This window comes from Vulpes vulpes, chromosome 1 (genome assembly GCF_048418805.1).
Source record: "Vulpes vulpes isolate BD-2025 chromosome 1, VulVul3, whole genome shotgun sequence".
Lineage (NCBI taxonomy): Eukaryota > Metazoa > Chordata > Mammalia > Carnivora > Canidae > Vulpes > Vulpes vulpes.
In genome coordinates, this window is record NC_132780.1 from 80,506,771 (window position 1) to 80,523,785 (window position 17,015).

The 17,015-nt window shown below is 40.0% G+C and overlaps 1 protein-coding gene across 4 annotated transcripts in view; it reads right to left on the reverse strand.

The window, feature by feature from the left end:
* The window catches only part of PLEKHG1 (pleckstrin homology and RhoGEF domain containing G1), a 225,168-nt gene that overhangs the window by 116,734 nt on the left and 91,419 nt on the right, over positions 1-17,015 (reverse strand). The gene's annotated exons all lie outside the window — the stretch shown is intronic.

Below are 17,015 nucleotides of genomic sequence, written 5' to 3' on the forward strand. Positions count from 1 at the left end.
GAATATTATAAGTAGAACTAGTCAGAAATCAGGTTGGAGCGAGAGGTGAAATACTTCATAGGAAAATCTACATCAATTTCATACTTAGGCTGGTTCTAGAAGGACAAGAGGAGCTGTTGAGACCCACATGAGATCAGTTCAATTCCACTGTAAGGACATCATGTAAAGATTTGGTATGAGCAAAGGTAAAGTTTAAAGTACCTTTGTGCTGTGGCCACATCTGCCTGTATGGGCCAGAGTGGAGGTGGTTGGTTGGATACTAGGGGTTAAAGCTTGGGACCCTTGCTGTCTCTTCCCTTTCCTCAAAGAATCAACTAAGATTGAGTTTCGACGTCCTAAAAGGTAAAAAATGGAGTTGAACCACCAACCACTGAGGATACTTTTGACTCTGAAAATCCAGGAAAATAAATATTGTTTATTGTTATACTCTTGTAAAAATCACTCATAAAAAATCATCAGAGTGAATTTTCTACTAAGTCAGTCAAACTGAAAAATATGAAATTGACTTATACTGCCAGTAACAATATATAAACAAATTGAAAGGCACTAAGTACATTCAACTATATAAAAATGCTACACAAAATCCTGCAAATCTTAAAAAATCATGATATTAAACAACAATCAAACACTATTTTAAAAAATGGCATATTCTCTGGAGGGTGAGCCCAGGGCATGAGGATTTTTTTTCTTAAAGTGAATTTTATCTATTGCCAAGATAGACAGCCATGGCTGGACTGCAAGAATGTTACCATACCTCCAAATTAAGATAAAATTTAACAAAAGAGCAGAATATTTTCTAGATTTTAAAAAAATACTACAAGAGTTACCCTTGAAGTAGAATAGGGCTTTTCTAATGGGCAGGATAAAATTGTATTTTAGGTATTGAGTCAAAATCTAGGGATCCCTGGGTGGCGCATCAGTTTAGCGCCTGCCTTTGGCCCGGGACGCAATCCTGGAGACCTGGGATCAAATCCCATGTTGGGCTCCCGGTGCATGGAGCCTGCTTCTCCCTCTGCCTATGTCTCTGCCCCTCTCTCTCTCTGTGTGTGACTATCATAAATAAATTTTAAAAAATTTAAAAAAAACAAAAAACCCCCCAAAATCTAAAAGCCCCTTTGGGGTGACTGGTTGGCTCAGTCAGTTGAACATCCAGCTCTTAATTTCAGTTCAGGTCATGATCTCAGGGTTGAGACTGAGCCCCGAGTTGGGCTCCATGGTGAATGTGGAGCTTGCTTAGGAACCTCTTTCTCTGCCCCTGTCACCCCCATGTGTGCACACTTTCTCTCTCTCTCTCAAAAGAAAAGAAGAAAGCAAAAAAGAAGAAAAAAAGAAAATATAATAGCCAGTAGATAATACAGTAGATAATATACTAGATAATCTGTGTATTCTAATTTGCTTTGATCTTAAAATCATGGGAATGAGGTCTGTAAAGAGAGAGGGAGGATGATTTTCTCCACTGTAAGTCTGAAAATTGGGTGTGGCTTTCCCTCGCCGGCAGCTTGGTAGCTCTCCAAGAACACCAGTCATTTTCTCATCTGAAGGCCACACAGACAGAGGGAGAATGATGAAGATCAAAACGTAGGTCTAGGTGAGGTCCTTTGATTTGTGTGGGCACAAATGAGAGAAGCGCTGTTGATGCTCAGAAGCTGCCAGTGCCCTTCAGAAAGTGCTCCCTACTCTGGAACTTTTGAGAAACACTGTGTTGTCCCATTTTGCTTGTGAATTAGTAGAAGATGTCTGTGTCTCATCTGTGGAAAGTTTAGTTTATATTTTAAAAGTATAATGGCTACACTAGGGATGCTGAAGAGTGAATTGCGGAGAGAAACACAACTAAGCTTCAAATCTGGACCTACAACTAACTTACCGTATTATCATGAACCTGAATTTCAATCAAGCTTGGTCTCTTTAAAATCAGGGACCATCTGGGGGCACTGGGTGGCACAGTTAAACATCTGCCATTGGCTCAGGTCATGATCTCAGAGTCCTGGGATCAAGCCCCACATCAGGCTCCCTGGTCAGCAGGAAGCCTGCTTCAGCCTCCCTTCTGCCCCTCCCACCTGCTTATTAGCTCTCTCTCTCTTTCAAATAAATAAATAAATAAATAAATAAATAAATAAATAAATAAATACATACATACATACATACATACATACATACATAAATAAATCTTAAAAAAAATAATCAGGAACCATCTTATTTCACCGGGTTACCTTTTAATTTCAGTGATAGGACACTTACACCCACCATAGTGCGTGGCACCAACAGGCATCCAGTCATATTAGTTTCCTTCCCATTATGGACAGACTACTGTCAAATGGTTTAAACAAAACCCAAAACACAAATAAGATAAACACATTTTATTCATTTTCTTCTAGTTATAACGTGGATGCAGTTGCAGGTGTTACATGCACCTGTAACAATCACCAATGCTTTCCTTTTTTTTTTTTTTAACATTTTTAAAAATTTTTATTTATTTATGATAGTCACAGAGAAAGAGAGAGAGAGAGAGAGAGAGAGAGAGAGAGGCAGAGGGAGAAGCAGGCTCCATACACCAGGAGCCCGACGTGGGATTCGATCTCGGGTCTCCAAGATCACGCCCTGGGCCAAAGGCAGGCGCCAAACCGCTGCGCCACCCAGGGATCCCTCACCAATGCTTTCCTGAGGAAGTACTGCTTATTCTTGAAAAATTCAGTGTCCATGCCACCCTTAGCTGAACACCAATGTGGAACCGTCCTAGCAATAAACATTTTTTATGTGTTTAGTTTATGTTTTTTCTTTATCAAGTGTTTAAGAGCATTTTTAATATATAGTTCATATATAGGAAATAAAGCTCTACAAGCTGATTCCCATCCTCGAAGTTCCTAAATTTTTTAGGGGGAGAGAGATAGTATCCAAGAGTTACTTCCTTTGTGCTAAGTGCTGTTCTACATGCTTTGGGTCAATTCCTGACAATCCCCTTAGGACATAGATGCTATTATCTCAATTTTCTGGATGGAGAATTCAATAAACAGGCACTTTCAGTAGGTTGCTTGCATGTACAATGCTACCAAAGTGGAGGCACCAGAATTTGAAGCCGGCAGATTTCAGAGCCTGTCCTCTTACTCACTATGCAATCCCGCCAGATGTGTACATTTACACCACAGATTTACAGAATTAGAGGGCTTGCGATGTGTGCCTTGGAAGTTCAGAGAGGAGCCTCAGAAATAGTTACTATAAATCTTTCATTGCATAGAAGAAGAAATTCTTCTACAAGAATGGAAAGAAGATCATCTAAGGTCAGCTAGGCTAGTGACTCTCACTGTAGCTGGCATCAGTATCACCCGGGAGGCCTGCTAAACAGATTGCTGGGACCCACCCCTAGAGTCTGATCCTGTGGGTCTGGGGTGGGGCCTGAGAATCGCTAGCAAGTCCCCACATGGTGTTGATGCTGCTGGTCTGGGAATACGTTTTAAGAACCGATGACCTATTTAGTTCCCCGCCTGAGCCAGAATGAAGCTTCTGCTCCCCTCACTGTGCATCTGCCCCATAAATGGTGGGTACCAGCTGCTCTACAACCATCAGAGTCTGGGGGAGACCAGGCAGCCTGCTAGAGTAGTCCTGGACACAGGCATAGAATGCCCTCCTCCTCCTCATTTAGCTGAGACATCTGGAAGGCAGATTTCCAGCAGGCAGGCACATTACACCATGATTTGCTATAATGCTGGTATTTTACTATGACCCTCTCCACCTACCTCTGCACATAACCAATCTAAAATAATACAAACCTGCTCACTGCCAATAGTAAGCACTATTCTCATTCTGAGCCATTTACCAAAACTTATCATCTAAAATTTGGCTCTTTAAATGATAAATATAGCAGGAGTTTTAGGAAAAGGAACAGGGGTCATGAACAATTTGCCAGTACATATTCTCAGAAGAAGAGGATGATGAGACAATTTCAAAGGTTTCTTTGGTTTCCATTATAATTCAAAAGGACATATTTTGCTTATTTGTTCAGCAAGAGGACCCCCTGCCTTTCATTAAGATCCCTACTAGAGTGAACTATTTTAGAAGTAGGAACATTATTTAATTATTTTTAAACTTACCACACTAAAAACTGCTTAGTTTTTGTGCTGTCACGGGGTGTTCTGAGGCTCCAGCACCTTCTGAGTGTAAGGGATGATTGAGCCTGGCACATAGTAAGTGTGCCCGGAGTGCTAGCCAGCTAAAAAGTTATTGCTTCTATTATTTAGGAGAGCCCAGGGGTTCGCCCATTTACCCAGGCACATAGGTAGGATGAAATGGTGTAACCCGAGAGAGTAAACAGATCTCATAATCAGAACTCTCTCTTCTCCATGAGCAAGGAGATCGAAAGAGCATGATACTCAGGAAGCATCTACATTTACAAGGTAGCTGTCATCCACAAAACCTCATAGGATTAATACTTGGTCGTCACTTACTGAACCAAAGCATCTTTGCAGAGTCCTTACTAGGTGCTGGAGATTTCAGGCAAGGATTCTCAAGAACACTTACTTTAAAAACATTTTTTTGAAGCAAGTATAAATCTATAAGAAGGTGCAAAACACCAAAAAACTACAGTAGGAGGTCTCCTGTATCCATCACCCAGCTTCCCCCCATGGTAACATTTGTGTGACTCTGGGACAGATGAAAACCAGGACACCGATACCAGTCCACACCATGAAAGACATTCAAACTTCATCAGTTTTTTAAGGGCAGGTGCATTTTGATTGTGAAGGACACAAAAACAAACAAGAAGAAACAAAAAGGAGATGTAAAGACAATGAACACAGGTAGCAATGCCAAATCATCTGGTGTTATTTTGAGATCTGCTTTTGTACTAGTTGTGAGCAGAAGCTAAGTGGCCAGCACATAAACTATATAAATAAGACTGTACCTGTAAAAAGACCTTGAACAAATTCTTTTTCTCCAGAGACAAAGCTTAACAATGGTAATCAAATTAACCTGTTTTTCAAATCATCTGCAAATGTGAACACTTATTAGAGACGTGAGAGGTGAATCCCAGATTTGCTATTCAGTAGTTTCTCATTCTCCATGGTTTCAATTACCCGTAGTCCACGGTGGGCAGGAAGCAGAAGATCCTCCTTCTGATGCCACGTCAGAAGGTCAATGGCAGCCTAGTGCTAGGTCACAATGCCTATGTCATTTGCCTCACTTCATCTCATCGCATAGGCATTCTATCATCTCGCATCATCACAAGAAGAAAGGAGAGTATAGTACACCGAGATACTGTGTGTGAGAGAGAGGCCACTTTCTCAGAACTCTTATTATAGTCTAGTGTTATAACTGTTCTATTTTATTATTGCTTATTGATGTAAATCTCTTACTGGCCCTAATTTTTAAATTAAACTTTATCATAGGTATGTACATATAGGGTAGTATATATAGGGCTCAGGACTATCAGTGGTTTCAGGCATCCACTTGGGGTCTTGGAACGTATCCCCATGGATAAGGCGGGGGGGGGGGGGGGGGTGTTGCCATACACAGATCCCAGCCCTAAACAAACTCACACACAATCTTCACAATCTTTATAATTCACAAAATGATTAAATGAGGAGCTTTAGAACTTGCTATATTGCCAGGCCCGGAATGGCATGTAGAAGGCATTTGGATTTTGGTACCTTCCCTAAGTAATCTTTAGAAGCCCCTATTCTTGCATTCATTATAAATTAGTCTTAGCAAGTCATTAAAGGTTTCCCAAATATTCTTCCTTGAGTATTCTTCTTTTCATATATATGAAATATGTACATATATTTGGAGATATTAAAATGGAATATTTTAATTATCTGGCATAGGTAAGGTTTTACTGTGTATCTCATTTTCACAATATATAGTCAGGTTAGGACGTCAAACCACGAATATGCCAACATCTTCTTTCAAAACTGATATAACATGAGGTAGTTCACAATTGACCTCCTGGTTTAATGCATTTGCCAGTATTTAGTCTTTAGGTGAAATATTAAAAAAAAAAAAAAATAGCAGCCCACCAGAAGAACAAAATGTCTTCAGAAGCTCCTAAGAAGCAGATTCTCCAGGTCTATCAGAAGGACCATAAGCACTTTCCTAAGCAGGTAAGGATGTGGTAACATTTTTGTTAATTCACCCTAAGAAAGCTGCTCTGGTATTAGGAAACAAAACACAGCATTTTCCTTTCACATGGTGGGGAGCTGTCTGTGTTGGTCTCCCACCAGCAAGGCCAGCCAGGGTAAACAGATATTTCACTAGGTGGAGGAGCCAAATTCCCCTCCATTGTATACAAAGAGCCGATGACCCCTGCTGGGGTCATCTGAATTCTAAATGACCAAACAGAACTTTTGTGGAGCTCCCCCCATCTCTCCCCTTCTATAGCCTGCCTTAGGCAAGGCTCTGAAATAGGAGAAGCTTGCCCTGGACCACACTGGTGCAGTCTCCCATCCCCAGGCATCCCTACTCATCTCAGTTGAGTGTCCTAAAGTCTCCCCCCCACCCCCCTGCCCCTGCCCACCTGGGACTCTCTCCTTTAAGGACTGGTGCTCTAAGCTTGGCCACCTCACAAAGGTTCTGGGGACACTGGGAGAGCCCTCAAATAACTCTCCCAAGGCACAGAGCTAGAGAGCTGTAGGCCAGACTGCACATTCTAGTGCTCTCTCCATTGCCTGCAGTGTGTTGAATCGCTCTGTAGGTCAAAGTAGTTGGAAATTTACTACTTTATTCATTTTTTTTAAGCTCAAGAATTTACGAATTATTTGTGATGGTCTTTACTTTTTTAGAATTGAATTATCAGATACATGCTATTTTAGCTCCCGGAGAAATTTTAAATTGCTTAAAAGTATTTTTATTTTTAAGAGCATTTCTGATAGTAACATTTTTTTTTAATTTTAGAGGGGGGGGCGGAGTTGGGGGGGGCAGAGGGAGAGGGAGAGAGAGAATCTTCAGCAGGCTCCACACTTAGCCCAGAACCCAAATGTAGGGCTCGATCCCAGGATCCTGAGATCATGGCCTGAGCTGAAACTAAGTCAGACATATAACAGATTGAGCCACCCAGGCACCCATAACATATGGTTTACAATCAATCTTTAGCAAAATGTAGCACACTGTGTGTGTATGTGTATATGTATATATAAAATTAAAAACCACCAAAATAATCAAAACCAAGGAACTTTTCATTGACCATAGCATATTTTTTGGTAGTTCTTAAAGTAGAATAAAAAGTAACTTATTCTTGGAAATACAACAGTCTTCTATTTAGTAGATAACATATAAAGAGAAAACCACCTCCATAAAAGCTTTCAAATTGATTTCTTTTTTTCTTTTCTTTTTCTTTCTTTCTTTCTTTCTTTCTTTCTTTTTTTTAAGATTTTATTTATTCATTCATGAGAGATGGAGAAGCAGAGACCCAGGCAGAGGGAGGAGCAGGCTCCATGCAGGGAGCCCAATGTGGGACTCGATCCGGGGACTCCAGGATCACGCCCTGAGCAGAAGGCAGGCACTAAACTGCTGAGCCACCCAGGGATTCCCTCAAATTGATTTCTAAAGTCACACCATCAGTGGACTTGGTCTCATGAATACAAAGAATACCTTTAAAATACTTACCTTGAGACCTTTCTCTTCTGCACAGATTTTTATATCTCTGGACTTAAAAAGTGCTTATAAAAATATGCTCATGAATCATCGATTCATATTTCAAACTCCAGTTGGCCTAAGATTCCGTTCATCCAGTTTGCACAGAGATACTGTTGTTCAGAAGCACAGCCACCAAGTGAGCTCAATGAGGCTGAAGAAAAACCAACCATGGGAACACGTACTAATGCGTCCCTAAAGAGGGGAGAGGGGTCTGTGCATTTGTGTGTGCTTGTAACTAGTTATTCAAAGTGCTTTAGTGCAAGATTAACATGTCTAAATGTCATCCTCTGATTTCAAATTAAAATCTGCAGATTTTCTTCCAGAGCTGACGGCCTGCCATCCCTGTAGGCCTAAAGTGGCTCATGGCTTTAGGGAAAGAGGGAAAACCCTCAGTCATGAAGCACTCTGCTGCCCACCCCCATACTATTCTACCATGGGTCTCTTGGTTTTCAGATGAATTCCGTGGCCAGATTTCCTAGACTTTCAACTTAAACCATCAAAGAAATAATTTGAAGGATATATAGACTTTTAAAAATATTTACAGAGGGACAGTGTTCTAAAATATTCTCTGTGATCTGAAGTCTTCCTCATCACAGCTTTGATGTATAGACAGGTCTTTTGACACCATTTTAGGCTGATAACCACTTTTCTGTACTCTGCCTTTTATAAAGAGTACCCCAAGTTCACTGGACTGGTTGTGAAAGTGGCTAAGAAAAACATCAATGCACATTTTTAAGGTGAAAATTCTAAATTTGAATTATTATTTTAATGGTTTTTCCCTCTTCTTTCTTTCTAAATACTTCAATCAGTACCCTTGGTCACCATATAGATATTTTCCTACAAGATCCCGCTGCATTCAAGGAGGGCACATTTTGTTTCAAGAAAGCTTCAACAACCAGATATAATTCATCATAGAAACCTGAGGGTCAGATCTCTGTAAAACAACAGTAATGAACATTTGAGCTCTCATGTTTGTTAGGCAGTGTCTTAAGTCCATGAAATGCAGCGTTTCATTCAGTCCTCGTAAGGATTTGATTATCCTCATTTCAAAGATGTGCAATTTGAAGCTCACCCAAGCTATGTAACATATCCCAAATCACATAACTTGGTAAGCACAGAGGCAGGGTTCTATCCAGAACCAAGGTTCTCAACCACTGCCCTGGAGTTGAAAGTTTCAAGGAAATAGGAATCAGCAGTTTCTTTGTAAAGAAGAAATTCTTTCTGCAGTCTAGGATCATAGTCTGTGAAACAGATACATATTTCTAGTAAATTCTTAACACTTTCTACACCCTTACTTCAAACAAGACCAACTAAAGGCAACTAAGCATCTAAAAACCAAAGGACATAAACAAACAAACAAAAAAAAGAAAGAAAGAAAGAAAGAAAGAAAGACAATGTGCTATATTTACAGCTTTTGAGAATTTTCTCCAAATGTCAAATGTGAAAAGTTACATATGCAAAAACATCAAGCTAAATTCAATTCTCAATAAAGCATTGAGCAACTTCTTTGTAATGAAAATGCAAAGCAGGGTCTATTTTCAAGTAGAACAAATATTGTTCTTTGGAACAGAAACTTGTTGCTGAATCTCACCATGGAGTGAAAGGCATATAAACTTTTGAAAAAATAAGGTTCACATGGAAACAAAAACACAACAGGAACTCCAATATGGAGACCAACAGATGCTGCATGTCTTCCCAATTCTTTTAAAAGCCATTGTTGGCTATTAAAATGTCATTGTAGAAATAATAAAATACCAATAACTCTAGTATTCCAGAGAAAATGTTTATGCTGAAGTTTTTAAACTTTGGTTTTGTAAAAATTTACTAGCAAGGAAGACTGATGGAGATGATGATGTACAAGGATAGGCAGCGTCAGTTACTAGGAATTGACAAGACCACATCTAAAAGTCACGAGGACCACACAGTCACAGCTCATGAGAGCTGACACTTCCAATTTCTCACTATGTGCCAAGTGTCATTTTTAAGATTTCATAAAAATTTAAATTAACTCACGTTCTCTAAGAGGTAGCTATTACTATCACCCCTATTTTGCACCTGAGAAAAGGGAGTCACCAAGACATTAAGTAACATTCACAGTCATGCACCTGGAAAGTGGTAAAACTGGCACTGGAACCAGCCAGTCTGATTCTGGGACTGAGACTTACTCCTTCACCTCTGATAACTTGCTGTGCAAAGCCTGCACGCAAAGACAGGGACTGTCCCCACATAGCTGAACTAATGGTGGAGATAAACCAGGAATTTCTGCCATGTTCCTTCAGCAGGGTCTCCCTCTCTCTCTCTCTTTTAAAGATTTTATTTATTTGTTCATGAGAGACACAGAGAGAGGGGGGCAGAGACATAGGGAGAAGCAGGCTCCATACAGGGAGCCTGACGTGGGACTCGATCCCGGGTCTCCAGGATCACACGCTGGGCCGAAGGTGGCGCTAAACCGCTGAGCCACCCGGGCTGCCCAGCAGGGTCTCCTATGGCTGGACTTGCGGCTCTCTCTGATGGTTCACAGTCCTGTCAGAGTCAAAGCTCCCAGGTGAGCTATGAGGAGCAGGTAGAAAGATGAGGATGAGCAAAGTAATAATTACAAAGAGGGTGCCAGTTCGGTGGGGAATGACTTCTAACCTTCCATTTTCTTGACGTGTTCTTTGCATCTTCCTTCCATTTTACCCCTCCTCTCAAGCTAGTCATGAGCTCTCTGAACTCCTGCTCTGGGCCACCCATGCTCCGTTTTCTCCTCACAGCTTGCGTAAAATAGATGCTTCATAGATGCTGTTGCATGATTTACGTGGGCTGTGGACATCTTCTCATGGACACTGAGCCCTGAGCTGACTCTTCAGGGAAGTGATGTGTAAACAGATGTGGAAAGAGGGGGTGTGGGACGGCTAGGTGGCTCAGCGGTTTAGTGACTGCCTCCAGCCCAGGGCATGATCCTGGAGTCCTGGGATCAAGTCCCACATTGGGCTCCCTGCATGGAGCCTGCTTCTCCCTCTGCCTGTGTCTCTGTATCTCTCTGTGTCTTTCATGAATAAATAAAATCTTAAAAAAAAGAAAGAAAGAAAGAAAGAGAAAGAAAGAAAGAAAGAAAGAAAGAAAGAAAGAAAGAAAGAAAGAAAGGAAGAAAGAAAGAAAGAAAGAAAGATGGGGTGAGAAGGCAGTTGAGTATAAGAGAACAAAGCCATGGCAGTTGCGAAGAGAGAAGTCATGGGGAGTGGTTGGTGTGAACCAAGGAACTATGTTGAACTGTGACCAAACAGGGCAGATACTGATGCGGGACCTCACAGCCTATCCCAGGGAATTTGGAGATAACTCCATAGGCAATTAGGCTCATTGGCCGATGACACCCGGGAGGAAGCAATCTGCCAGAGGCTTTGTTTGCTGACAGGAGAGCTTCCAAGTCCCAGAGTTTGAATGATCAGAGACAGAGAAGCCAGAAGTCAAGAAGCAATTTTCAGGAAAGGAGAAGACAGAGCTTAAGTCACACATTTTATTTATTTAATTTTAACATGCTGAATGGTAGGCTGCCAGTATACAATGTATGCATCTGACAAAGCAGGTAGAAACAGAAAGTCTTGCGGAGAGACAGCAGACCTCATTAATTCACCTCTGTTCCTTGGTCCAGTGAGCTCTGGGGAAGCTTCTGTAAGTTTCTACCACTCTGTTTTCAGCAGGGCTAGTCTCAGGCCCTGAGCCCAAAGCGATGAAGGATAATTAGGTGGAGAAGCCCATGTGCCCTACAGCACAGAGTTCAGTAGCAGTGGGTTGGAATTGGCAATGCCTAGGATTGAATCCAACTTGAAAAATCATTATTACTTGTGTGAACTTGGATAAATTGTTGAACGGTTAACCTGCTTCAGGTCTCAGTTGCTTCAGGTGTAAAATGGAGACGATTTAGCACTTACTGCAGATTGCTGGGAGGATTAAATGAGATAAAATCACATAAAGCATTTAGCCAAGAGTTCCGGTACATAGATAGATTTTCCAATTTGTCTTTTCTTAGCTTCTATATTCATCTATCTGACATTCATTAATTACAGGGCCAAACTAATAGCCAAAGTTGTTTACATCTCTCCTGGAACCCAGAAACCATACTGAGAACGATCTCTATCTAACTCATAGGCCCCAACCAATACTTCCCTCCCTACTTATCTCAGGGCCAGGGACCAGAAAACTGGGCATAGCCAGTATGTCCCAAGGCCTGCTGGGATTATTCAGACTAGCCAATCCTAAACCATTTAGCCTGTCCTGCCTTACATGGGCAACCACATGGAACTCCCAATAAAGGCTTGGCCTAGGCTTTCCTCTTGCTCCTTTCCATCTCCTGACTAACACTGGTGCTTCTCCATGTGGTCCTGCATGGCATGCCATGTCCCTCCTCTTGGGAAATGGAAGTAATAAAAAATCTCCTTTGAGTGGCATTACTCTGTGCAATCACTCAGTCCCTCCTATAAATTAAAATCCCAAGGTACAGCCATTGAGACAATAGAGCCCAGTAAACAAGATCCATGTTAATTTTTCCATAGGTCATAAAACAGTTTAGCTTATGTCTCTTCCCTCTATCCCTTCTCTCCTTTCTGTTACTTTTGTGGTTTTGACCTGAATCATTGCAATAGCCTCCTGATTACCTCTTGCTAAATCCAATCTCTTGCTTCCTCAATACATCTCTTCACATGGCTTTCTTCTAAAAGTCAGGATGTAGATTATCCTCTGCCAGGAAAGCTTGATATAATTCCCTCTGGTCTAAAGATCCAGTCCAACTCTTTATTTTGGCAGTTAGACCTTCCAGGGCTCGGCCCAGAACTGTAGCCATATTGGACAACTCAACATTGTCCACTAAGACCACAGCTTTTCACACCTCTGTGTCTTTGCTTAGGTAGTACCTGTCCTTGGGATGCTTCACACCATTCCCTAAGTATGGAAATCACAGGGTGTTTGGGACTTTTGAATCTGCTGATATAATTGTTCCTCAGAGTATACAACTAAATTAATTTCAAACCTTCAGTTTGACTTAGTAGAACCTTCATGAGATTTTAAAAAAGACTGACAGTGTAACAGGAGCAAATATTTACTTTCTAGTAGCCCTAATCCCAGACTGGAACATGTCCTCAATGGTTTGAGGACAAGGCCCAATTTAAGTTCTACTTACTCAGGAAACTCTACACTGTCTCTTAAAATTAACCGTTTATCCCTCTGACGTCCATGAGCACTTACTTAGTTCTGTCTATTCATATTATATTTGTTGCATTTCGTTACCTTTGTTTTTCCTTATATCACAAACACTTTTTTGAGGCCAAGGATAAGCTTTAGATAGATCTTAAAAGTAGTCATCACAAGGAAAAAAAAATCTGTAACTATATGTGGTGATGGATGTTTAACTAGACCTACTGTGATGATCATTTTGCAATATATACAAATATTGAATCATTATGTTGTATACCTGAAACGAATAGAATGTTACATGCCAGTTGTGCCTCAATAAAAAAAGGACAAGCCTTAGTAATTCTTTTATCTTTCTTGCATGCCCATTAAATATCTTATACATAGCAGCTTTTCCATGAATATTTATTGAATCATAAGCCCTGTGATTATTCTAATTAAAATAAAGGCCTCTTATCAAGTGGTAATTGCATAATTAATTATGGGGAAATATGGGAAAAGGCTTATATAGGCTCATTTCAGCTAAGAACAATTAGTACAGGTCAGAGTATAAGAGTCTCTTAAATTCTATCAGAAAATAGTGATGGGTATAAAAATCATTTTAAAGTATTATTGCCATAGTTAGTCATTACTGTTAAATATATAATGAGGTTAATACTAATTTTGGCTTACAAAGATAAAATACTTTTTAGTTTATAAACATATCATACACCAAGCTGCGAGGTGCAATTTCTCATCCATGCCTGAAGTTGCTAGGCCAAATGTGGGGTAAGGTTAACAATTCCATTTGGAATTTATAGAAGCCTAACCAGGCTTCTTCAAATTGTTCTTGGTCCTAAAGAAAGAAATGGGCCATATCCTGGCTGGACAGGACCCCAGATGCACCCTGGTCTCTGTTCCTTCAACCTACAGTAGAACTGAGTGAGGGAATCAGGTTTGGGTAGAATTCAGTCATAACCTCTTTAATGGCTACCCGAAACTCCTCCTAGGTCCTCAATTAATAATTGGTGGGTTATCTGACTTTATCATCTGACTTTCCATCCAGCATAATTGTTGAAAAAGAAAGTTGGCTGAGGTTTACAGCTACCTTTTCTTACTAGGTGGGTGGTTGGGCTTGGGAAAGAATGAGAATCATTCCATTGATACAAGGAGAAGCTGTTCCCAGCCAACATAATGAAGGAAATGGTGGTTTAGAAAGAATCTTAAAAATTACTCAAAGATGATTACAGGCTGTCACTGAGAAATGAGGAAGGAAGGGCTTTCTTTTCGACTACAGGGTGTATAGCTCTACACACAGAAATTATTATTTTATATTTAGGCCAATGGTAGTCTGTATGTCTTTGAAATGAAAAAGCAATAATAACTTAAGTACCTGGTATGACTTTCAAAGCATCAAGATAGATTCCACTGGCCATATATGAAAATCAGGCTCCTGGCTTTATAACATCTTGTATTTCATGGTTCTGAAGTCGCTGGTTATCAAATAGTCACAGAGTGCCTACTGTACATAGGACATTGGGCATGGTGGATTCAGAGAGTATCAAGCCGTGGAGCTCTACCTGGACTCACCATCAGAATAAGGAGGAAGGACCACAGGGAAAGTGAATGACTGATGCATGCTGTATCAAGTCTTTCTGATGCTCATGGGAGCTACAACAAATTGCAAAATTTCTGAAAGAACACATGTGCTAAAATGAACATGATTTCACACAACAAAGCAAATAACTTAGTTGCGATTTAAAATTTGCAAGTCTTCATCCTTGATAAGATCTGGAGAAAGTGGGTGGGGAAATGGCCTATAGCAGAGATATCCCTTGATGGTGTTCAAGCCCTAATCAAGGGCATCGTTTTGCATTTCTAACCCTAACCTTCTTCCCCTGTCCTTCACGACTTCAAAATAGTCAAAGCACAATTACAGCATGTTTTAGTATGCCGAGTAGGGGGCTGCCCATATGGAAAATACGCATCCTTGCTTTATTTGGGCAGAACTGGCAGCAACACAGTTACATTTTGTACTTAAAGATCAAAACTGTGAAGTGACCCAAATCTGCCTTCTTCTTCCATTTCCTTATAAAAGCGGCTCCTGCCTCAGTTTGTTCTCAATTCCTGAGCTCAGCACTGAGAAAGAACAGCCAGGTAGGCAAGGCCAAGAGCAGTTATGAGTTGAAAAGACTTGTTTCAGGTCACACTGACTACCAGCTGGGACATTCCGATCACTCCCATTAAAAAGTGTCACTAAACATTCACAAAAGGTGTGAACTAGGTGTTGTCAGATTTCCTGAGTTAACTTTTCCATGACACAATGAAATATTTACATTATATGACAGATCTACTCTTCATACTTAGTGATTCTATAGAGTGTGAAACAAAGGCAACTACTAATTTTTATGTCAAAAGGAAATATCATTACTCCAGAGAACACAGAACTAAAGCATAAAAACCATATTCTTTTTAATTTAAAAAGCTCTTTCCCACTTCCTAAAAGTAAAACCTTAAAACCATTCATCAGTCTCTCTCAAGAGAAATTTGTTGAATAATTACTCTGCACCAGGATCTGGACTGGGCATTAGGATAAAAAGATTTTTGAAAAGATTCATCTGTGGCCCCTGCCTTTGAAGAAATAACTGAAAATAAATACCTTCCTAAGAGTCTCTTCACACTTTAAATAACTTAAATATAAAAATGCCATCAGACTGAAAACTCTCAAAGATTCCTTCAAGAGTAGGTTAGAAGTTAAGGTATATTTAAGAGAGGGAGAATAAAATAGGAAGGAATTAAAATATACTATTGCATCAGTCAAAAAAGGGAATGAAATTCTGACATGTGCAAGGGATGACTCTTGAAAACATTGTGCAAAGTGAAATAAGCCAGACATAAAAGGACAAATGTTATATGACCACACTTATATGAAATATCTAGAAGAGGCAAATTTATGGATAGAAAGTAGATGAGAGGTTACCAAGGGTGGAGGTGGGGGGGAAGTTGCTCCTGTTTAATGGTTGTGAGATTTCTCTTCGGGATGATGAAAAAGTTTGGGGAGTAGACAGTGGTGATGGTGGCATAAAATTGTGACTGTAATTCATGCTACTGAATTGTGCCCTTAAAAAATGGCAAATTTTATGGTTTATATATATTTTACTACAATAAAAAAATGAATAATGTAACATACCAGAAACTATTGAATTGTACTCCTTAAATAGGTGAATTTCAATTCTAAAATTATAAATTATATCTCAAGAAAAACATGGTAAAAAAAAAAAACCCACACCATCCCTTTCATGTTAGTATATTACTTTGTCATCTTGTAAAGCTCTGAGTATTGCTAAAGAAATCTACCAGGAGCAGAACCAGGTGATCAATTTTTGAAATACTATGACTCATACTTCTTACTGAATAGCTAGCTTTTACAAATAATCACTAATCATTTTGGCAGTTTTGAACGCAGAGGAGCCTTCTGTTTTTTGCATACATGGTTAAATAACTAATTAACCACCTTGCAATGAACACTTATCAGACTATTTTCAAAATAATCTCTTGGCCTCATTCTTGAATACAGTCAGCCTGAAAAGTATGGCTGGAAACCACCGTCAGAACAAAACAAATGACAACACTGAGTTTTTGTACCTCTCAATTGTAGATTTGCTACAGATCAGAGCATGCCAGTATCTAGAAAAATGCCTGGCACATGCTGACTTTCAATACATATTTGTTGAAATGAAAGAACGGTTGCATTTACTGCTTAGATCAGCAAGACCAAAGAGTTCCTTTCTAAATAAGTATCATTATTTAGAATAAGTTCTTATTCTAAATAAGTATCATAGAACAGTTGCATTTACTGCTTAGCTCTCAGGGCTATGGGTCAGATAAAAGTATTTTGAGGGGCTCTAGGCCAGCTCAGAAAGCCCCTGGGAGTTTACTACTTCTGGGCTCATGCCTGCTTCCTCTGCTGGCTCTGTGGTTCTCTCATAGGTCAGTCATCAGCAAGACCAAAGAGTTCCTTTCTAAATAAGTATCATTAAAAAGTTCAAGGTCTAGACAGAACAGAATGAGGTCAGGTATTTCAACAGTATTTCATTCCAATGAAAATTTGTTTCGGAAAAGGCCACAGTAACATTCTGAACTCAGTTAACAGGAGAACTACGTTTTGGTCACTCCTTTTCTTGTCACCTCAAAACAATAGTAACAGAAAATAAAAATAATTATTGGGGAAACCCAGAAGCTAACTCTGT